Source organism: Frieseomelitta varia, unplaced genomic scaffold (assembly GCF_011392965.1).
Source record: "Frieseomelitta varia isolate USP_RPSP 00005682 unplaced genomic scaffold, Fvar_1.2 scaffold_163, whole genome shotgun sequence".
Lineage (NCBI taxonomy): Eukaryota > Metazoa > Arthropoda > Insecta > Hymenoptera > Apidae > Frieseomelitta > Frieseomelitta varia.
The window spans coordinates 649,247-673,735 of NW_025109339.1; positions in this window are offsets into that span (position 1 = coordinate 649,247).

A 24,489-nucleotide genomic window follows, 5' to 3' on the forward strand; every position below is an offset into this window, starting at 1 on the left:
CAGTTCAATCATTCTCTCCTGTACTAATTCTACTATCGTTTTCCCTTCTTCTTCTTTTTTCTGAGGAACAATATTCCTCAGTTTGATTTTGAAACACAACGTCTGTTTCTCATGATCGAGAAGAAAAAATTTTCCAGTGACTTTGTCAATCAATTATGAGACGCAGTTGTCACGTATCTTTAATTAAAATTCAATCACTTTGAGATTTCTTTATTTCCACTAAAAATTGATTAAATGTTAGCAATGAAGTCTTTCAGAGGCTGGCGAATGAGCGAGTCGCACAGAGGCCAACGGGCTTATTTTACTGCGTTGCACAGGCGAAACCGTTTCCTCAGTCTTTCATTCTTGATTGTTTTCCATTGATGATAAAAGCTGCACGGCACGGATTACACACACGACCCGCTTTATGCGATTCTTCTCGAGGAGATAAAGCTGGCTGTTTCCGTGATGATGTTCCACGAGATATTACCCTGACTATGTCCAGCGTGTCCTTCAACATCTTCTCACTGGTCGATTCATAGTTACGCGTACATACGTACACGCGTGTTTCGAGTCGTTTGCAAAATCCTACCCTGCCTCTCTTCTTTATCAAAACGTATAATAATCCTACGTGCGTATTTTTTGGAGCATGGAATGTCGTTTTGCATTAGTTTTTTTTATCAATAATAGAAATCATTTTATCGTTCTTTAGAACGATATAAAAAAGGCTTGTTAAAAGTATTGAGGCATCAATCAGCTTGGAACAACGACGCATTTCAAGAAACATGCGAAACCTTCGGAGAAGATTGAAACTTGAAGTTTGGAGCTTGGAGCTCTAGTTAAACAAATCAGCTACTATTAATAAACCCGACATTGTTTCATATGCCTCCGATGTACACGTTTCATTAGATACGATTAGAACAAATATTTCCCTACTTTATAAACTTCCGATTCTAACGTAAGCAATTGCGCGATTGCCGTGACTTATTTTTAGATGATACTTCGCTTCATTTACGCGACCTCGTGACATCTAATATGGCAATCATAAAAACATCACGGATACTTTTGTCATATCAGTTTTGTCACGTATAAATTTAACGAAATACGCTTATTTGTTACGCATGAATTTTCCAGAAATCCTGTTTAATCTTAGGAAGCAAACTTAGTCAGTATTACGTTAGTAATATTTCTTTCTTCAGATTTTTATTTTCATAATACAATATCGATCAAGGCGTAAAACTGACAAACATTTGTCAAGGATTAAAATTTTTCAATTCGCGTTTAATCGATGTATATCGAGATCTTGAAAATCCTCATTTTAACGACGAAAAAGAGTAACCTACGTGATAAAATATGAAACTCGTCTCGGTTCATTTAAAAAGAAACACATTTTTACCATGTTTCTTTCGTAGGTAAATCTATCGTCTACAGTGTACGCGTCAGGAGAATCTTTCAGACAGCTCAGAATCGTACGAAATTTCTTCTTTTTTTTTGTGAAAATCGACAACGAAGGCGACACACGTTTAACCGTTCGGTCTCTATAAGAGGAATACTCAATGCAAAGATGCTTAATATTCTCGCGAGCACGCTGAAAATACATGCCACTACGATCGGAGCCGTACAGGTAAACGTGTCGAGATCGAGAAACGATCGGTTGGCAAGCGAACGGCCACGATTCCAAGAAAATAACGCCTGCCCGCACAGTCGAATTTTTCTCTCGTCCGTATAATTCTTGCATTTTTTGATCATTCACAACGCGCATACGATCGCAAGCTGCATCGTTCTAGAATTACTAATACCGGAGGTGATTTCGATTTTTTCTTTCTTCTTCTCATCGATATTTCAACTGTCGATTTCTACGATCGATAATCGTCCATGATATATTTTTTAATTCTATGAAATTTTAAACTCAGTTTCACAATTTGACAATTTTGCGGTGTACCGATTTTCCGAATGGAAAGTCGTGAAATATTAAACGTGGCTGGTATTAATTTAAATGAAACAGTACGGAGCACTGTTGGTTTAAAATGCAAATTTGGGTACAAATACAAAGAAATAAAATAAATATGACTGTTGAATATAATATAAGTACGAACATTAAATTAATACAATATCGAGTACGAACGTAACAAATATGAATATGAATTCGCGTAAATATCTGTAAATTGAGATCAACAGTTAAACAATCATATAAAGCTGCAATATGTCAGCGACGGGTAGAAATCTGTTCGCTCGTAAATCAAGTACAATGCCGTTAATGAATAAATAATTTCGCTTTATACAAGCTTAATTGCACGTGACGTTCGCGTTTCACGACGGCCGCGCCACGCCGTCGGGGTTTCGGTGCCCCGCGATTGATATCTTTTAGCCCGTCCAGGGTTCTTCCTTTCTTTTTGCGTGCTGCCACTCGTTCTGGCTCGCCCACGCCTCGAGTAACCTGTACACATGTAAACCGACCGGTTAACCATGATCGTACGAGTTAGAGGAGAGAGGGGTGAAGGGACTCGTACGTACACATATTTTTATGTGGATATATCTGCCGAACACCGGCACCACACCTGAGGTTCTCGACCGTGAATCGTGCACACCGGTCGAAAATCAGTGGATTTCCAGGCTCGGTCGCCTCGCTTTTTACAAACCCGAAGACACTTCACTCTCTAATTAATGGGACCGACCCCGGGCATTTTTAGTAAATGATAAGATCGATTACGAAAAGGAACAAGTTGGATAATTAAGCAGGGTATACTGGCAGTTGACCCTCTTACTTTGTTCTCCTGTTCTTTTACTATTAACGAGTATAAATAACAGTTTGATCTAGAATGTTCTGGAAATGTTGATTTTGTAACAAGAATTTGTTTGAATAAATTTTTTCGTCGTCGTTTACGAACATGGATCATAGATACGATTCGACGAATCTTGGAGGAACTTTAAATAACATGATGATGAATCTTTCTTTTATCGAGTTACGGAGATTCTATTTGCCTTTCTAATTCGTCTGGACTTTTCTTAAATATGTATCACATCTGATACATTCTTCAATGTACATGTAATTCCAAACTGTGTTTGCATAATTTGTATCATTTTACCCCTTGTATCTATTTAATGAATATTAAAATTTCTCTCAAGATCGAGACGTAAAGGTTCTAGAATGCCAGCAGGGTTAAGGATCGTTAATAACAAATTGAAACGATAAAATGATTTCTCCTGTAACAAATTTGGGTGATGTACACTTTGCAGTTCACGCGGCAGAATAAGACAGAGATAATATTCGAAAGCAACGGACGTGGCTGAAAATACGGCAAATCGAAGTCTGCTAAAAAAACGTACATGTGAAAACCACTTGCTGCGTCCGCTCCACTTCTAGCAGAATCGAAGTGAAAGTCGGCGAGGCCGTTCTCAGATCATTCACAGTCTCCTGCAGGATACAGATGTTTGAGATCCTTCGGGCCCAATCGCATCGAGCCCCCAGTCGGAATGAACAAAACGACCATGGTAGTATGTATATAGGATCGTCGTTTCACGTGCGTCACGCGATTGCTCGCTGCGTAAATACGTCTGAACGTTAATGTTAAATTTGTGTAAACGTCTCTAAATGTTTCAATTTATTAGATAAAATGCGTTGCGCGCGAATCAACAGTAATAATTTGAAAGTATAGAATTTTATAGTTTCTGTGTAATTAGACAACTAGGTTCTTTTTCTCGTAATTTTGGTTCTTTGTTGAAAATAGTCTGGTTTTTCTAGGAATATTTAAATAATTTAATTTTGTATTGACTTGATCGAAAGCGATACTTATCTTGTATAGAAATTGTATGAAATTCAAATTGATTTTATTAACGATTTAATTTAATAGACAGGGTCAAAGATATTGCTCGGATTAATTATAATGACGATAGATGTCTAACTAGTTTTGTCTAACTTGAGAAAAGATAAGTTTTTATCTTTGCGATACACCGCGATAACCATACTACATATCAAAAATAATCATTCCATTTTGTTTTTAATTTATTGATCACTGAATGCTCTACGTCACTTGCGTCACGAATTACACTTACAACGAAGTGACCTAAATTAAATCTCTCGTTAGCGAGACTCGTATCTTTCTCATTTAAAAACAAACGCTACGAACGATCCATTCTCTCTAGTTTCGTGTGATATTAATTTCTCAAAGTTCTCGGTCAGAAATCCAACTATTCCTTTGTATACTCGAGAGTCGTCTACCTGAAGAGGACACATGTCACGCTAACGAGGCGCGCCACGGAATTATCTTCCGTAGACTTTAATTGTGAGGACACAGAGTGTCAGCCGCATCTTCTCGCGGACGTACATACGTTGTAATGATTGCCGGCGGAGTCTGTCGACCTTCAGTTAGCGATTAACCAGGAAAAAGGACTCTGTAAGTTGTAACTGTCATTTGATGGAAAACGTCGTGCGAGCAAAAACTTTGCACGGCGAACGAAATTGCGACAATCACCGTTGCTAGACAATTTTAAGAACCGTGAAATAAAGAGGGATTTTCATTTTTTATCATGAAAATTACCTTTGGGATATACCAATCCCAAGAATTTCATTGAAATGATCCTTATGTATTTATTATAAAATTTACATTCACCGCTATGTAACATCTCACGAGAGAAAGAACAATAAACAAATGAATGGAAAAGAAATTTTTCATTCCTTATCAAAAGAATTTGATAACAATTAAAAACTGGTGCAAATCGTTTGTGTCTTACAAGAAAATAAAATTTCTTAGAATAGGTATCCCAATGTATGAAATACGTAGTTTCCAGTAAACTATAATTTCGCCAACACATCATAATTGCTCGGATTCGGAGTGTGTCGAATAATAAGCAAAAATTCGAGGAGTTTAATCACCGTGAATTTTTACTCTAGTTGTGTTCCGTTATGGAAGCCCATTAGGCTCGCTTCTTCTTTCTCCTGGCAAAAAAAAAAAAAAGAAAAAAACAGTTTTACAAGGCGCGAGCACCCGCGTATTACGTAACATCCTCTGTTGCGATATCCGAAAGGTGTCTAAGACGTATTCCGCTTCGTGCAGCTGTGAACAGGTTCTGCGGCGAATTCGCACCTCTCGTTCCTCCATTTTCTTCGCTCGATTTCCGGTGAACGAACGGAAATCGCGTCGCGGGACACTGTTGTCAGCGACTGTTGTTGCCAGAGGCTGACACGACGTGCACATATCGTTCTTTGCGGCGAGTCGCGACGCTAATAGACCGGTTTGATTCGAATAATGCTCGATTCATCGCGGTGTGTACAACCCGTCAGGTTGAAAACATATTACATACCAGAAACGACGCGGCGTAACGATCGGACAATCGAGCGAAGAGGAAACAGCAATCGTAGAAAGCCAAGGCGTGTACTCGCGCCGGCATTAACGCTCGACGACGTTTCTGCGTTGCAAAATTCGATTATGCGATGAGTTCGCGATAAATCCGAAGCGGCGATTCACGCGCGAGGGGAATTCCAACCGGACAATTTTTGCGCGATTTTATTGCTCGTTCTCTCGACGAAACTCTCGTCCATTTCATCGACCAGCTTCTTGCGTCGTGCAAATTGTGGGACAAACTACCAGAGATTCGTAAAAGCATTTCACTGTGAACGAAAATGTTCTAGTAGTTTTAACAAGTTGAACAATTGAAGAGAAACATCGAAAATTTGTTAATGCACTTTTGGTTTCTTTTGATTAATTTAGGACAATGTTGAAGCCCAGGAAATGTTGAAATTTTGAATCGTAACTCTGGAATGTTTGACACGCGCCTTATTATATCATTAGCTTTCTTAAGATTTATTATTAACCTTTGTAAGATTCATTCGAAGACAAAAAATAATTTTAATAAATTTCATTGACAAAAAATAATAAAAGAACTTTTCTTAGAGAAGTTTATCACTGAAAACAGTCAACAATGTTCCAAGGAAATTAAAGTAGAAAAGTTTAATTCTATAATTCAGACTTCTTTAAACTTGTATGAATATATCATACGAAGTTTGATTAGCATTCTAAATGGAATTACCATAATTTTTCACGAGCGAAATTTTCGAAAATTTCGTACAACACACACGTGTGTGATCGTAAGAGATCTCTACAAATGTTCAAACGCTCACGCCAGCTGCTGTACCTTTCTCACGAACGAAACAACGTGCTAATTTATATTATCTTCGTACAACGTACGTACACCAAGTCGAAATATCTTTTTTTCTCCCACGGATCTGATATCGATAATTACGGAGTGTCTCGCGTTGAAAAACCACGTAGCAGCAATAAAACATTGTGACGCAACGGTTTCGACTCCAGTATCAAAGATCAGCTCGCCAGTTGTTCGTTAATAAACAACCGATACCACAGCGGTCCGGTGTCTATTTTTCTAATTGGAAAAATTGCGATAGCACGATCGAGCACGAACGAACGTGCCGAATGAGTTACCAGGTGTCTTGTGAAAGCAGCTCGGCCAATGTATGTACATTGTTCAAGGATACGTAAATCAGGCGAGGTCCACGCAATCGAATCCGCGTCTATCCATAGACTATTGAAACCGCGTCGCGTTTGCCATTTTTTCCGGAGTCTAGACTCGCAATTAGCATAAAAGCGAGGGTAGACACGGCCGGCCGCTCGATCGGCTACGTGTCTTTGTTGTTCGGCCGAGAGACCACCGTTACACGCGAGTGTCTTTTTGAATGCTCGTGACATTTCGCTCGGCCCGTTTTCATCCGAGTTCTCGATTTGATGCACAATCGTGCCTCGGCCAACGCAGCCTCCAGATAACATCTGCGCTTTCAACTTGGGGCTGCGTAAAGTGGAGTGTTGTGTTCAGTCGCAGATGCTGAGCCTTCGGAGGTTATTGCGCAATAACCGATGCTGATTACGGGCTGCTAAATGCGTTACGATGTGACGATGAGTGTACGTTGACAGGATGCCACCGGGAGATACACACCGGTCTCGAGCCGAGTGGGAATTATTGTCTTTCAAATAGCGAAGAGTCGCGTGGCAATTGCCATCAACGACGAAGTATTGATTAGAATGCAAATTGAAATTTTTTTTGTTTTTTAACCGCTCGCGCTGGCAACTGATTGCGGACCGTAACGAGTGACCAAATCGTATACGATAATTCGTCGCCTTTTTTTTTGAACTCGTCGGTATGACGAGAGGTAATTATTGAGAGGTAATAAATTTATTATTTGTTTTACTTAAATATATTTAAAATTGAAAAAAAAATTACAATTTCGGACAAAAAAATCCTCGACGTGTTGATGAGCCTTTGAAATTTTATGGTACCTATTATACTGAAATCTATTATTTGTCATTTAAAAAAGAAAAAAAAACTGTCAAATTATAATTTGTGAAATTTCGGTAACCAATATCAGTTGAATTGTGCACTGATAAAAAAGACGTCCCAAATTCTAAAAAGAAAATAAATATTCGTTCTTTCTCTCTAAATAGCTGGCTCTGATTGTGAGACCGAATCATCACGATAATAAGAAAATCATTTTATTTTTCAACAGAGCCAAGTGCACAAGATCTCACGACTCTTCTCGCGTTTCGACCAAACGTTCCGCACGAAATGGCAATTACGGAGTAAGTGTCGTTTGCGAGAAGAGGGGAAATAAATATGAAAGGAGCAATTTCGAACGCGTGAAGATGATTCGTCATTGGTCGCAAACTCTTTCACGAAGGTGTTCTCGTGTCAGCTCGCGTTTCAAGTTCTTCTCCGTCTTCGTCCTCGTCCTTTTCTCTGCTACTCTTCGACGACCGACGTTCGTCTCCTTCGTTCCCCTTTTTACAAAGCTACCTCAATGGTCGGGGGTCCCCAATTCCCAGAGCACCGACAAAGAATTCAAAAGATTCCGTGGGTTCGCGCCATCCTCCCTCCGGCGCTTCGATTGATCGACTTTTTCTCCTCGCCGACACTGACCCCTCCTGGTTTTAACTGGTTTCGCTCTGCTAGATCCTACGAAAAACCATCCTCGTTTAAGGTTCCTCGATTTTTTCCCCTCTTCGTCTGTCTGGCTACTTATCTTGGAATTTGGCTATTCGATGTTTCACTCGCACTCCCTTTAAATTTAGTATATGCTGAATATTGCATTTTGTCAGAAATTTGACAAGACGATGTTGTTCAAAGAAATTTTTTGTTTTTTTCTCATTCAGAAGCTTGCGAATAAATCAAATTAATATTTTCATGCGCTTCTCTCACGATTTTATTAATCTTCTCGAAAGATTAAATAAATTGAAAAACTGTGACGAGACGAATATATATTGTAATTTCCGAATACGTGTATATATGAATTCTGAAAATAATTGTGAACAAGAAATTATGTACTAAACCGTTGTTACAAATTGTTATGCCTGAAATTTCCAAAATAGCTCGAAACACATAATAATTTCCAAGATTGTTTATTTTCGATGATGTAATACCATTTAGATTTTATAACTCCAGACGTTTGTTGTATAACACGCGCCATTGCGCTTCTCGTACACATTTTATTGCTTAACCTCGAAACGTACAACCGAAGAATTTAGTTCCACTTCAATACGTTTATCAAGCATTGTTTAATATGCAAACAAGCAGCAATTACTGCAGGTAAAGTTTAATTATAGCTGTTTTGTTTGCTGTATTTCACAATGTGAAACTGCGAAGAACATGATCTCTCAAAGTTGTAATCTCTTGCTACATGTTTAACGAAATGAATAAATCGGGATCGAAGAAATTTCTCTAAACGAAAAAACATATGTCGTAGAATTCTACTGAATTTAATCACTAAATAATCAATAAATAAGTCAAGAATCAGATTTTATAACTTGGAGATTTCTAATCAAAAAGTTAAAAAAAAAAACATTAACGTGCGAGAGACAACTAATAGCTTTAACTATTTATTCTTACAATGAATTGTGTGTGAACAGTACTCGTTAAGAATTGAAGATCACTCGTGCATGTAAAGAACTTGCCACTGAAGACAATCATACTGTCCTTGAAATAACTTGAACCATCGCTCATCAGTAAAGAAATCAATCGGAAAGAATATTGTCTCATCTTACGACGATAATTTCCACGTCAAAAATATCGTTAAGAGAGACGAGTTAATTTTTAATTTTACAACACAGTCTGTAAATTATCAAAAATTCCAAATTATTCCAAGTTAATTGTCGCTGAAAATCGCACTGAGTGTTACCAATCAAATTCAACATGTTGCTGGATTATTGGTACGTCGAGTCGACTACGAACAGGGGAAACGACGAAGAGGAAGGAGTGTATACGTGTAAACTTCTGGATATATACAAGCGTGTTATGGCGGCGTAACGAACGTGTAGACGAACATAGGATATCATCCGGGCCCATAAAAAGTACGAACCGTAATTCAAACCAGATGCGCTATGAACCGCGACTTTATGTACACATTCGCGTGGCGCGCGGGTCGAGGCAAAAGAAGAAAGTACGACGCAGGATGCCGAGAATCGATTAAATTGAAAGAGATGAGCGTTGGATCGTGGCACGAACCGAGTGAAATATAGCGATGATGTTCACTGAGATAGTCGAAAACCATTGCAAATATATCGGTGTAGCTCGTTTTCCTTTTTTTTTTTTCCAAGACGTCGCGCAACACTACAGTTATTGTTCACGAAGATCGCATAAAAGTGGTACCGATTGTGAGACTTTATATCGCGAAGGAACTTTAATGAAATAATAAATTTTATTTATTTCACAGAGTTTCTACGCCTTGATTTGTCTCTTGAGACTGTAAACGGGAGATTGATATATAATTTTAAGAGATGTAGTCATAGTTGAATTAGCAAATTGTTTCATTGGATATAAGACAAGTGAAATTCCCGTACCCTTCGGGCATAAAATAATTGATGTCTATCTTGGGACACATGAAATTCCAAATGAATTACCAGGGACTTCAAACGAAAGAATTCGCCTTGGTTAATCTACATCCTACGTGATAGAGTTTCTTTAACGCAGTTATTAATATCATGCCTCAATGTCCATGTCACGAGTTTCACACGTTACACGAGTAGTCGTGTTATTACCATTGGTACTTGAACTGAATACTCGTATCTGGCTGCAGTTCATAGGTGCGGTAGATTCCTTCACGTTACAGCTAGATCACTGGAAGACCCGGTTCCAGCTGTACAAGCACATCGAACAACGTGCAATTATCACGGAACGTCCTTCGAATTCCGAAACCAAAGTTTCTTGAATTTCCTGACTTCGCATTTCGTTTCGAAGCGCGCACGCACGAAAATTATTCGATTCTACAAATGTACCACATACTTAATTTACTTAATTTCCGATTTAATTTTCATTAACACTGCGTTCGACTTTACATTCGTGATGCACGCTGGAAAGTTTTAAAACGCTTCGTTTTACAATTTCGATGACTTAATCACTGGCGATTCGTGCCAGTTTTTATTCGAGACGGCACTCGGTTGGCGCAACGTTCGACAATTGGCGAGGTTAACGGTATTTTCCAAACATCTCACGGTTTACGGGAGCCAGAAGACAATGTGTATTTACAGTATCGATCGCGGGATCGATCACGGTTAAAAGAGGAACGTGTAAAACGTGCGAGGTTAGTCGAAACGAAACGTTAGCGGGCGCGAGCGCGAATCGCCCGTGGTCCTCTTCCCCATTAATAAACATAAAATCGTGACCGGACCTCGTGTTTCCATACGATTAATTACGATGTACACCGACAGCGAGTTACGTTTCGTCGACAGACCAACCGCATAAATTATCGCTTGAATAACCACGAGCCAATTACGCCGCAGACGCAGCGCGATCTTTCGACCTATCGGGGTGAAAAATGTCGGCACGAGTTCGGCCACCGATCGACGATGATGGCCGTGGAAATACATTATGAACAGTGGCAAACGTAGATCCGCCGTACGCGTGCACGCGTATGGATTCGATAGCAATGTTTGTGTCGCTTCGAGTCCGACAGGCGGTCGAACGATTTAATCGAATCCAGGGATTGCGAATAATCGATTGATTCCTCGTGTTTCAGTCGTGTTCGTGTTCGCGGTAAAAACCGATACTCGGTTGAATCGTGCGATATCGGATCTGACAGCGCTCGAATGCCATTTAACCTGCATCCTCTTTGATCGATTCAACGGTGAGGCAACACCACCTATATCTACGAAAATAATCAGCGTCGATCGTTTTCGAGATTTCCTGCTGCGGAAAAAGTAGCCTCGTTCTGAGAGCTCCGATTCGCTCTCTTTCTCTCTCTCTCTCTCTCTCTCTCTCTCTCTCTCTCTCTCTCTTTTTCTGCTTGTCTTTCTCGAGCAGATCGTGACTCGAGTGCGTCCGCCGTCGCGTCGGTTCCGTTTAATTTCCGATTGGCGCGTGCGGATATCGTCCGCCGGAAATCTTATCGCTCGTTCCGATCGGCCCTCGTTTCAAGGGCCAGAGGATACGGAAGAAAGGTGTCGCTAAGGGGGAAAGAAGGAAAGGGTTACGCCAGGATTCTGCTTCCGTTGTCGATCTATTCTGGATGGATGAGCGACACTCGCATGGGAAGAAAGTGTCATTCGATAGCAGCTTCACGAAAGAAAAGGGGATCGTCGTGGTGCCCGTAGCTCGCACGAAGAGAGCTTCGCAGTCTCGTTGAGACCCTGCAACGTGCAGTTTTTTCCTTCTCTCTCTCTCTCTCTCTCTCTTCTTTTTTCTTTTTTTTTTTTTTTTTTTTTTTTTTGTTTTTTTTTTTTTTTTTTTTTTTTTTTTTTTTTTTTTTTTTTTTTTTTTTTTTTNGTTCGTTCATTATTATTCGAAAGACGCGAAGGGAAGGTGGAAAGGAAGCACGCCCACTTTCTGAGCAACCGAACGAACCTGCCATACCGCCACGAGCAGATGGCCCTCGAGGTATACGTGGTGCACGTTGTCCACCGATCGGCAAGTTCGGTCGTGCGAAACAGACGATGGAAGATGAGGAAGCGATGCGACAGACAGCTCCTCGGATCCACCTCCTGGGAAAGGAACGGCAGGGACGACGATTTTCGAGACCGGAAAATGTGCAATCTGCGTCGAACGAGGACATCCACCACTCGATGCCTCCTTTTGTCCGTTTACAGACTCTCGGGTCTTTTTTTCAGCCTCCTTCTCGTGGCTCTCTTTCGCCATTTGCCTCGCGATCGTCTTTTTCGGTCGGAGATTTTCGAATCACGCGATCGGGATTCTACGTGACGCGTTCATCCGGCATTTCTCCTCTTTTCTTCGATACCGGTTTCGATACTCTTTCGCGAGTTATAGTTCGATGAAGGGCAATTTCGCGTGTGTGGCAAGGGCATTTACATTAAGCCATTAATTTTTATTTGATCTCGAGATTATTTGGATTTTGCACGCCACAATTGATACACGGCTCACCATCATACACTTTCATACATTCAGATTTGAAAAAAGATTGATGACGTTGCGAGTATTTTTCTTGTTTTAAATTTACCTCCGGGTTATCCTTAATTAACTGATAATAGCAACTGAAGTGTTCAACAAGACCCAAGGTACTAAAAATGAAAAAATTCACAAAAATTGGACGTCAACAAATGAAACACTTGCGACAGTGGACTTTAATTTATCTCTGTAATCGAAGGACAACAGTAACATTGTCACGAATGGGGTAAATCGGTGTATTCGTGGCAGGAACGCGTTCGAATTTCTCACGGGCGATGGATTCCAGCTGAATTGTTAAACGCGTCTTAACGGGTATTGTCGATCATCTGTCGAGACATCTGGGTCGATCCTGAGAACATTTCACGCTTATACAGTAGCTCGTGTACAAGATGCGGGGAATTAATATGCATAATTTGTTGGAACAATGGCGAGAACGAGCCTCGCTCTCGAAAGCGGGGTCGTGAACGAAACGAGTCAGCTAGAACGTGGAAATAACGAAACGGACGGAGCCGTATAAAAGATTTTTTTCTCATTCATCATCGTCGAATTACCACCGAGTAATGAATCGGTAGTTACACGAGGGAAATATCTCAAAAATGTCGCGAACACAACGACATGGACATTTCTTTTCTTTTCTTTTTTTTTTTTTTTCTTTCTTCGTTTCTTCGTTTCTAAGCGTAAGCGATATTACTTGCTGATTACGTTCTGTTCTAGTGTTTAGTTGATGAACAGGTATCAGTTTCGTTCGAACGGGCTTAGTTGGCAATAGTTATCTCGTTCGCAATGTTCGTGTTACCAATGCGTAGCAGTTAATCGAATTTCCAGCGATTAACTCTTCAATCTGTCTGTTATTCGTTGTATCGTACAGATAATATTTCGTTTAGATCCGATTTCTTCTCCAATCTGTTCGTCAGCTTTTTATTTTTAACCTTTTACAGAGTGTATTGACGTACAAATTCAGAATTGAAGAACGGTCGATGAACTAATTATTTTACGATCCCTTTCATATTTACCATGTACTATCTCCAATTTTTTTTATTTGAAGAGAAAGAGAACGTTAACTAGTTCAACAGATCTTTGAAAAAATGGAAGAATTAAGGGGAGCCCTGAAGTAAGAAGTATGAATGAAATTGTCGGACATTTATCAATGTGAACGTCGCGTTCACAGTTATCGCGTTAATAAAAAAGCAATTGTTAGTGTGTCATCGTGGTCACGCGTGCGCTACGCATGCAATAAAGCTCCAATTTTACCGCTCGGATCCGGCCCGTTCCTGACACGCTTCGTCTGGTGCACAATGGAAAACACCGCGAGTCCTAGCCCCTAGCCATTTTGGAGCACACTCACGTGCGTGAACTTACGTACTCGTACTCGCCTCTATTAGACCACCGACAACAACTTCGGAGTTCCACGATGTTTATGTAAGCGTCGCTGATAGAGTTAACCCGCTTTATGCCTGTCGTATCTTATCCAGCAGCGGGGAACGATCGTCGCTTTATGAGCCCAAGACAATGAGGTCGCCATGTTTTTCTTTATGTCCTCGCATAACGACCGAAACGACTCTGAAACACGGCGCCGTGTATGCTCGTCGTCTTTCTTCTTTCTACACGGACTCCCTCATCCGTGACGCCCTACCTTCGCTCGCATAAACGTAAGACTTGGAACTCTGTACCACTGTTCCTTACAACCACGCGATTTGCAAACAACAATTAGGCGTTTGCTGAGAACCAAGTCTGAAGGTAGATTGATGGTTTGAGAAGTGTTGATTAGATCGAATTTGAAGCTGAGAGTTGTCGGAAGAAACAGAAATTTTAGCATAGTGCAGAAGATTAATCGCGGTGATAAGAACAGTTTCGACAGAGAAGCCTGATCGCGACTTTCTAGAAGTAGGAAGCGTTAGCGTGGCAGAGTATTTTCTTGGTCTTGCCTGGAACTTTGATTTTTAGAAATCTTTAAATTTCAGTGGTTATTTTACATTTATATTTGGATAGGAAATTGAAAAATAATTGAGAAATGACTTCTCACTTTCACCATTTCGTACGTGTTCTCTATTTCTCTAGATCCTGTTTTTCAACCCGTTGGTAAAACAGATTCTAGTAACTTCTCAAAAATTTACTAGCAACTCTGTGGGTAACCGATCGGTAAATGTTAAGCCAGGAATCTGTACGTCGGTACGTTTCATTAACGATCGAGGAACAGGAACTGTTGTATCGACTTGGTGAAAGATCTTTCTCTTTCCAACGATAGAGGGACACGAAGAAATGCTTGAAATTATCACTCGATAATTGAAGAATCGATTACGACGAATGTAATATACGAATATTTGAAATCAATCAGTTAATTGTTGAAAAAAAATTAGTTTGAAAGATTATTTATCTATCTAATATTTTAAAAAGTGAGGGACTTTTTATCAAAATTACGTTATTTATATTTCGCAAACTATCGTTTCTCTTTCCAAGGAAATATAACTGGTAAATTAACGCGCTTTCGTTTCGCAGAAATCACGCAAACAGTTTTATTATCCATGACCAATCGGGCTACGGTTGGTATTGCTGGCGTGAATTAACATTTCCAGGTAACAATTGCATAGAAATTTTACGATACTTGCAAACGCGCGAAGGAATTCTTTTGTCTGAGAAGGAGTACCTGTTCCACGTTTGTGGAACGACAACAGAATAACGGACATTTCTGACGAGTCTAATATACGACGAGTGGATGCCGTGAATATTTCCGGAATTCAAAGCGTTGTTCAAATATTTGACGAGTCTTCGAGGTAAACAATGGCTCATTAATTCCTACTTTATTTGATCTAATCCACGTTTGCAAGCAGACACTCCACATCTCCGGTTAGCAGTCGGATGCTTCGTTTAGCTCCGGCTGTTTACCTCGATTCTGGCAAATATTGAAGCACCGTAGATGTATTCGACATATTTGTAAATTGTTCGCGTTGCGACATCCTAAAAATTAAGTACTAAACATTAATTCTGACTAAAACGTCTGACGTCTAACCGCTCATAAATATTCGGACGCTATAATCAATTCGTAGTAACGATACGTTAATGAGAAACTAACGATTCAAAGTAATTATCATTTTACAGTAAATAACAAAATTGAATTATATTTGTCTAAAAATTATTCACACGTTCATTATAAATTTTCTTCAAAAACTGTGTTGTAATTTATTTCAGTCTTCTAAATTTTATTCTCATCGTGACGAATGATCAGAACCTACTATACAAAACCTATTATAAGTCCGACTTATCGTATCATGTTTGGAACGCCAGAATGCTAGGAATTTCAAATATTTCTTTATCGTAGAAGACTTTAGAAAAAAAAAACACGCATCCTTTTATACACGAATCCATCATTGTACAGCTATTTTAATCGCACTTAATATTTCAAGTATTTCTAAAATCCGTCTCCGTCTACTAAATTCTCTTTCGGTGTTTTCCAGATTCTAGGTCTTTTGCACTTACCAGATGTTGCTTCCTAGTTTCCTACATCTCCCTATCACAGATTTAATATTCCGCAGTATTAAAGCGGATCGTTGTTGCCGCGAAAAGTCGAAAAACGAGAAGCACGAAGATACGAATAGAAAGGAGCTCTCTAACATTTACTCAAGTACCATCTGCCTCTACATGTACTATACTTTCTTCTTGCATCTTCTGCGTCTTTAAAATTTTCTACAACTTCTAGACCTATCTCGTGACATTTAAACCGTGACTATGCGGGTCCTTGTTACCGCGAAAAGTCGGAGCACGGCGCAAGGAGATGCCAAGAGAGAGGAATCTTTCGGTTGCTATCTCTCTTTTTCTCTCTCTTTTTCTCTCGCTTTCTTCCTCTTTCTCTCTATTGGTGCTTGGCCTTTCCGCACGCGTCCGTTGCGCGCGTATATTTCTCTACGGGGTCGACGGCCTTCTGGAGGAGGATCGGGCTCCAGGTCCAGCATCACCTATCGGACGGAGAGGGAAACTCGGTACTCCGGTATTCTACGAGAACGGGGAGATCCGTTAGCAGAAATCTACGGCCGCGTCGGCTCGCATCCGACCGATGAGTTTCCAACCGACGCGATTTTTAAATTAATTCGATTTATGAACAATCCTTTGAATTAATTATCCGGTTGCTTCTTGTCGAGCGTGTGCCACGGTGTTGGCTGCGTAACGAACGGGTCGCCGATGCTGTTACATGCGTTGCTGCGTACCATTGACCATACAGACGAGATAATTATCTTTGCAAGTCAACAGCTATGCAACAATGTTTCGCTGTCTTTTTTTTTTTTTTTTTCTTCTTTTCGAGCGCTCTATTAGACGATTGATTGTTTTTTGAAATAATGGAAAGAGAGACAAATAATGGAAATGTCGATTTGCCACGAATTAGTTTTTTAACAGATGGTTGGAGAATAATGCGATCAACTCTTTTCATCGTTCACGAGAAATTTATTTTCGAGCAGAAACTGTTCAGCGAGACCTGAAGAACAAGTGAAACTTTCGATGAATCTATCGACAATCTTTCTCGATCATTTCCCAATTATTCTTTATTTTTCTATGTTTCTATACTTTTTATGATTCTATGCTCTCTCGAATGGTATTCAAGAGAAATTTAGTTTCGAGAAGTGATTTGCGAACAGGAACTGTAATTTCTGAAGATGTCTTGGAAAGAGTATCAGTTGAAGAACGATTGGAGAACGTTTGGAAAGTTTCAATGAATTTTTGGATGAGCTTTGCTCAAGGTCAGTTGTTCTTTTTTAAGAAACACAGGGTCATTGTAAAATTATAAAAGGGATAATATATGGAAATATAGAAAAGAAAGGTTTGACCTATCATATGGCATTCAGAATGTTAGGAATTTCAAGTATCTTCTCGTTGTTGAAATTTGAAAAAGAACTCTCCTTGAATGAAATATCGGATAACTGGCTCCTCATTAATCAATATTCAATACGACGCTTGATTTACAACGTATGTAACCTTATGTAACTATTTCAATTCGAAATTATTTGAAAAGCTTATTTCTTTAAAGAAAATCATTGCATTCATAAGCTATTTTTTGTAAACTTTCGTACTAATTTTCTATCAATTTGCTCTAAACAACATATACAATACTAAATTTAAATTGAGAACTGAGATGAATAAGGAGCTTCGTTAAAGAAATAAACGTGATGTATTATTCTTTATACTAAAAATATGTTGTATTATCGACAATACAAAAGGCAAAACATAATCTACAATGGATACTTTACTCTGGTAGCAAACTTTTCGACATAATTCCAAACATTATCTTAATAGCGAGTAATGAATAAATTAATACAAACGTCGTTCCAAAAAAAAAAAAAAAAAAAAGAAAAAAGAAAAAAAAAACAAACTAAAATGCTAGAATCTACGATTCGATATTTCATCCGCGCTCTTCCAGGCAACATCGATCAAAACATCAAATTCAATTAACCTACACTCAATCGACCGTCCAATCACTCTTCCCTCGCCAACCTCCCATTATTTCGCCAGCGATCGAGAGAAAAGATAAAATACCGAGCATCAGGAATAAAAGGAATAAAAAAAAAAATAAAAATAAAAAGAAACAAATACGTAACAGTTTTATAAATCAGTTTTCTCGCGCGAGCGGAACGCGCGTAGTCGTAGCTGATAGAGGATGGAGAGCTCTCCTCCGACTCTGTATACCATTACGACAGCCAATGACTTCTGGCCATGTAAGGTATCCAACGCCACAACCTATGATGCATGCCTAATTGCCTCTAATGGCCGGTTTTCGAAAGCCGTCGTTCGCTGTTAGCCGTACGCGCGTACGGTGACGCCGCGAAACCAGAAAATCGAACAACAACGAAGAAAAAGAAACAGTCGCCGCTCGCCAGCACGGTGAATCGGAATTGTTAGTTATCCGCACGGGCTGTCATGGATCAGATATATCCGCGTGTCTGGTTCACCAACCCTTTTCCCTCTTTGTCAGTTGAGTCGCGTGCGCGACACCGAGCGAGCAGGCAGAATCCTCTCTTCCTTCGTTTCGGTTTCCTCTCCGGCTCTAGGTAGCGGTCTTCTCGATCCTGCTCGCACTTTTGCACCGATCGTCCGGTGACGTTCTTTCCAGTTTCACCGGTGCTCGTTAGGGCGCAGAACTCGCGCCGGAACAACGACGATTCCTATCCGGAGCCCGGACTATTTACGATGGTAACTGTAGCGCGATAGTCGAGCCTCCGCACTTCGTAAATCGCAAACCGTTCGGCAAAGCGTTCCTCGTTAGGGGAGATCAATTGTCTCCTACCTTCTCCGCCTTTCTGAGCTTCGTTCGTTCGCGTCGGGCAGATTCGACATTTTCGTTTTTCTGAAGTTCGTCGACTAGAACGAGGAGGCTTCCGAAGGAATCTTACGAGATCGTGGAAGAGAGATTAAATCGAAAGGCTGTAGATTAGATTTCTCTTTTTCTGTTCATCTCTCAATTGTCAGAAAAAGTGGCGGATCAAAATTACTTGTCTTATGTCGTAACTTCAAATGGTTGAAGGGAAAATCAGGCCAAAATCAGTATACACCAAAAGTTGCTTGCTTCTGTAACTACACATTAATTCATTCGATGTATTACGTCTGATACCACTTATGGCATGCTAAAAAGGTAACTCGAATATCGTCGAAACATTGCGAAGAATTTCTTCTTGAAACCGAAAGCATCTTCAAACAGTATGGAGTATAGCAAAAATACTCTACAATATTTATTTATAATGTTATCTTTGGCTTGTCGAGTAAACTGGCATTTCCAATTAATCTGTCGCCGCCTGTTCGTCGAAATTTGCATCGTTTCCGAGCAACGTTCGCGATTTGTCGGACGTAAGCGTTAATAGAACGACTTCGAAATCGGCTGGATTAACGATCCGAGAGCCGACAGGACCAAAGTTTTTTACGACCAGGGATGTAAAAGAGGCTCTCCTGTTCGTTACTCCCTTTTGAAAAGCCGACCTGGCAATGGAACTCGTTTACTTACCTCTTACCTGAACAAGAGACCGAGCCATAGAGGAGTTTGGGGGGAGTGCTTTCGTAGAAACGTGGCAAGCCGCGCCGAGTATATTTGCGCATTGTGTATACCTAGCTATCCTGTGCCGCGAAACTGGAATGTTCCAGCCTGACGAGTTTGCCGGACGAACGATCGATTCGGAGGTTTTACCAGAAAAATAACTTTTCCAATAAAGCACGAGTATTCCTGAACTGAGAGAGCGTTCGAAAATTTGTTGAAAAAGCTACAAACTTTCCGTCGTGGAACGTTCAATGATTAATTTCTACGTACTTCTTTCTTTACAATTTTGGATTTTTTTTTTACTGTCGACTTCGCGAAATATCGTGGCAAGTTTGTCTCGTTAAATTCGTCAAAGATAAAGATGTGTCATCCTCAAAGGAAAATTATCCTTCAAATAATAGATATATCTCTAAAGAGAGTTTCTTCTAAAGTAAGAATTGTAGTAATATTATTAGTATTATTATTTAGGCATTTCTATTATAGATACTCACTGATTTTATACATATATCTCTCTATAGAAAAGTAAAAATAGAAATAATAATAATATTATTATTTCTCTAACGTACGTACATGTCCTCGTTACTGTATCTGAGAAGTACCACGAATAAGAAACGACGTGGTTTAGGAATTTACGTAATCACTTCGAGAAGTTCCAGAGTTCCATAGAATTAACAGTCGAAACCGTTTTAACACGCTATCTCGCCACGGTGACCTCTAAATTGAATACTCGCTAATGATCAACGATCGACTATCGTTGTTGTCAACGACTCAAGCTGAAAGAGAGCGCACATCTCTCCACGGGGGATTACATATATATACGATCAGCGAGACGAGTGGCCGTCTCTCTTAAAGAGAGATATAAATATTTCACCCGGGAGCCGTACATCACCACTAATCTGTGTTACACGTCCATTACGAATCGTCGTTGACCGTCCAAAAATGGACGAGCCTCAGATTCGCGTAATTCAGCCGGCGTGGACGGAGAGAGACGAAACGGGAGACAGAGGGAGACCCGGCTAGGTATACGACGCAAATTAGGCTACCTGAAAACCAAGCGTGCAAGAAGTATCGCTCGCGATTAGCAAGCCGTCTTACCAAATTTAGCGAGCCGCCGAAAGCGCCGCGGGCATATCGCCGCTCGGGATCAGCGGCCATGTCACGACCCTTCCTCCCCCCGTCCGCCCTTGGTCCGATGTTGGTTCCTATGCGTTTCCAGGAGAACCGGGGAGCCCTGGTGATCTTTAAACTCCAAACAGCGGCATTACGGCCGAATTTGGACTTTAAGGCCCGACGTTCGTACGACCGCATTAATGTATTATTCTTGGCACGGCGATCGGGACCCTCTGGACCCCCCTAACGAAGTGCAAGGATCACGAATGCCCCAGAAATTTAGGTTAGGTTTGGCTCGCCGCTTCGAAGGAAAAAAAAAGAAATGCGAATCCACTTTGCGCTGCTACTTTGTTGGGTAATTTGAATTTGAATTTTGAGATTGATAGAGATCTCGCAATGGGTTAGTAGCAATTTTGAAAGGAGGTTTTATATTTTATTTATTAATATATTGTACATCACGCATACGATGTATAGATTATCTGTTGAATCTTCAGTATATATATATTGCTTATTTATTAGGAAAAGAAAAAATCTCGACCAACGTCGAGAGTGTTTTGTCCCAAAGTTGCAATATTTTCCCAGTTTTAAATATAACCAGGCCAAACAAATAATAAATTTATCACTTATTTGTCTTTAGTAATTTCTTTGTTCTTATTAATTTCTATCCTTATTTTAAAATGGAAAGAGACAGTGAATCTCATGATATTATTCCGACAAGTTCAAAAAGAAAGCGATATTTCTGACGCAGAAAAGGATACTGGTTGATAATACGTCTACAAGCAGTGCAATGGACACAGTTTCCAAGGAATATTCCACCTATTGAAAATAAAATAAAAAAAACTCTCAAAGAAGACGTAAAGTATGTGCTAAAAACAATAAACGAAGTGAAACTATCTGGGAGTATAAGCAATGTCTTGTTGCATTACACGTTTCATATTGTTTTGAAGTATATCATTCAAAATTGTTAACAAACAATTTATTATACATATCTGTATAACATCTGTCTATAAACAGAATTACTGTACCTGAAATACGTACAAAAAGAATTGCACAGAAATATGTACGAAAGAAACGTGTATAAATACACTGAATTATGAACGACTAACAAGTATAGAAATTTATGGCGCTAATCGGGCTCAATATCAATTACGAGCGAAATTAATCTACAATTAAGACGAAGAAAGCACGGCATTAGCTTGAATCCGTTTGCATTTGTATTCCACACGCTCGTCCGGGAGAAGAAGAAAACGAAGGACCTCGCGAAAGAAACTCGCTCAATAAACGGGAACGCAATATAGACGAAAATATTATACGAAAGTATTATATCGGTGCGTTTATATAAAGTACTTTGAATCCACCGTGTAACGCACCCTAAAATTATACTGTTAAGGACGCGCATTGAAGCCTCTTAACAACGTCGGATGCACGATGCGCCGAGCTTCTTGCTTCCGGATGTTGTGCTTCGCCGTGCAAATTACAGGGTGCGAGAAAAAAAAAAAAAAAAAATTAGGGAATCGAGGAACTGGCCGAAAATCAATTTTGATCGACGATCGCCGCTACGTGCGGCGTTATGTATGATCGGTAGCAGAGGATCGGTGAAGTAATTAACCACCGATAATCAATTTCCAGAGCACGCGCCGCGCGCCCCGGAAGTGACATTAATTACCACGTTAATTTCGTGATGGTAACAAAAAGTTGCACGATTATCTATTACTTAATGTTTGGTCTTGAACACACTTGAACACACTCTGTATGTAACTGCGATAATCTCGCAAATTTTTGAACGTGTCCTGTTCCTTCTAGAGAATTGACATCTACTTTGAAGTCTGAATTTTAAATTTAAATTCTTTTATATATTATATAATACATTTTATGTATTATAATATTATATAGATTGTATATTTATTGTATATATTATAACAGGAGGTATCCTATTTTGCAAGTTACAAATTCCACAAAGGAAGGAAATTAAAAATCGACAGTGTTTGGATAAATGGATAATGAAATCATGAATATTATAATCAGGAATATCTCATCTATGTATATCAGGATATCTAATCCTAGTTTACTATTTAATTTTAGTATATTTTAATATAAAAATTTATACTATTAATATTAATTTAAATTTCACCTAAAATTAATAAATTTAATATAAAATTTGTTTTTTCCATAATAAAATTTATAAATTATTAACTTATAATGTAAGTTTAACCGTTATTGCTGGCACTTTAATTTATCATTATTAATTTTAATTCGCCTATTTAATTTTCATTAAATTATATAGATATATTTTTATTAATTATATATATATTTAATATAAATAAATTATACATAATTATATTATTAATATCAATAATTCACTTAAAATCAAAATTTAATATGCAATTTACATTAAATATAATGTGTAAAATAAAACTTTATATTTTTATAATGTAATAAAATTATATATAATTCATATATAAAATATCAATTTTATTCTACTATGAAAATGTTATTTAAATTTATGCTATTAGTATTGCTCCCGATAGCAAGAAAATTATTCTCAAATTCTCATTCGAATTTAACGACCAGCGAGGGAATCTTTTCCCGTACGATTCGATAGCCTGAAATAATCAACGTTTTATTGAAATATCCCCGATTTTTGGAGAATAATAAATCTTTATTAGAGATCCGGGTAATTATCCCCCAGACGATCGATTTCCGTCTCCGCGCGCCGGAAGACATTAATTACAGAGAAGCTGGTAACAAAATTTGCTGCAACGGTAGTCGCATTGTTCCACGGCAACGTAACTACAGTTCGCTGTTTATTGGACACTCGAAACAGTCGATTCGATCTCTGTTTTCGTTGACGGGCATCGGTGTATTTGGCTCGAGCGATCGAGCCAGTGTCGCCGGTTTCGCGGGCTAATAGCTGTCCGCTTTTCCCTGTCCGCGACTGGTAGCATTTCTATTAAATTGCACTTGCACAATTTCCGCGTTTAGTAGCTCGAGATGTAAATCGAGAAAGCGTTTATTACACCCGAGATTGTCCTCGTGCCTTCGAGGTTGCAAAGAACGACTCTGACTCGAGCAGATTCTTGTAGTGTGTCGCACGTCACAGGGTTTCGGCGTTGATTAAATATATTGAAACAAGGTGCCACCAAATCTTTTCCAGAACAGATGCTTGAGGAATTTATGTTCGATGCAAATGTTTGAACTTTTTCATTCTACCTCCTATATGATCACTAGCAAAATTAAATTAAATTAAAGAGGCTTAACTTAAGTAATTTAAAATTCTAAATCTTCAATATGCAATGATACCAATTAGGAGCTAAAATTCCCAGTAAAAAGTAGAAAATCTGATTTATCTCGTTTTCGTTTCGTAGTTGTGTATTGTTACATAACCTCTGAACACCTAGAAATCGTAAGCTGACACGTTCGATTATCATCAATCGGGTGAAACAAAACCAGATACCAGGTATCATTTGCATTGTATCATTGGACACATAAGCGCAGTTGCCGCTTTCGATCGTAAAGAACGACGATTGAGCACTTCTCGGGAACGTTTTAATTTGTGATAGAAAGGGACAAGAAGGAAACGCGTGGGTTCAGAAAGACGATAAAAGTATGGCTCTGTTTGATTGACGCCGCCGCGACGTAGATTTCCTAACAGTAAATCGATTTCACCGAGGCAAATTGATGCCTTCTAACGTTGCCGTTTCGAAATTACCCGCGTACGAAGTTCCCTTCTGGCTTTCGATCGCGATTTTTATCGACGTCGCACTTCATCGATTAATTATGCCTCGCCACGCCATCGATTATGTTTACGTCAGCCTGAACTCAGCTACCGTACCGTGGAACTATTTAATTTAACAGAGGACTGTGATTTTTAAATAAAAACACAAGTACGTGCATATATAAAAGATGACTTATAATAAATCAGTCACCACGATATTTAAATTTATTCCAATAGTTTCACATTTCAAAATTGTTTTGAGCTAAAAACAAAAAAAAAA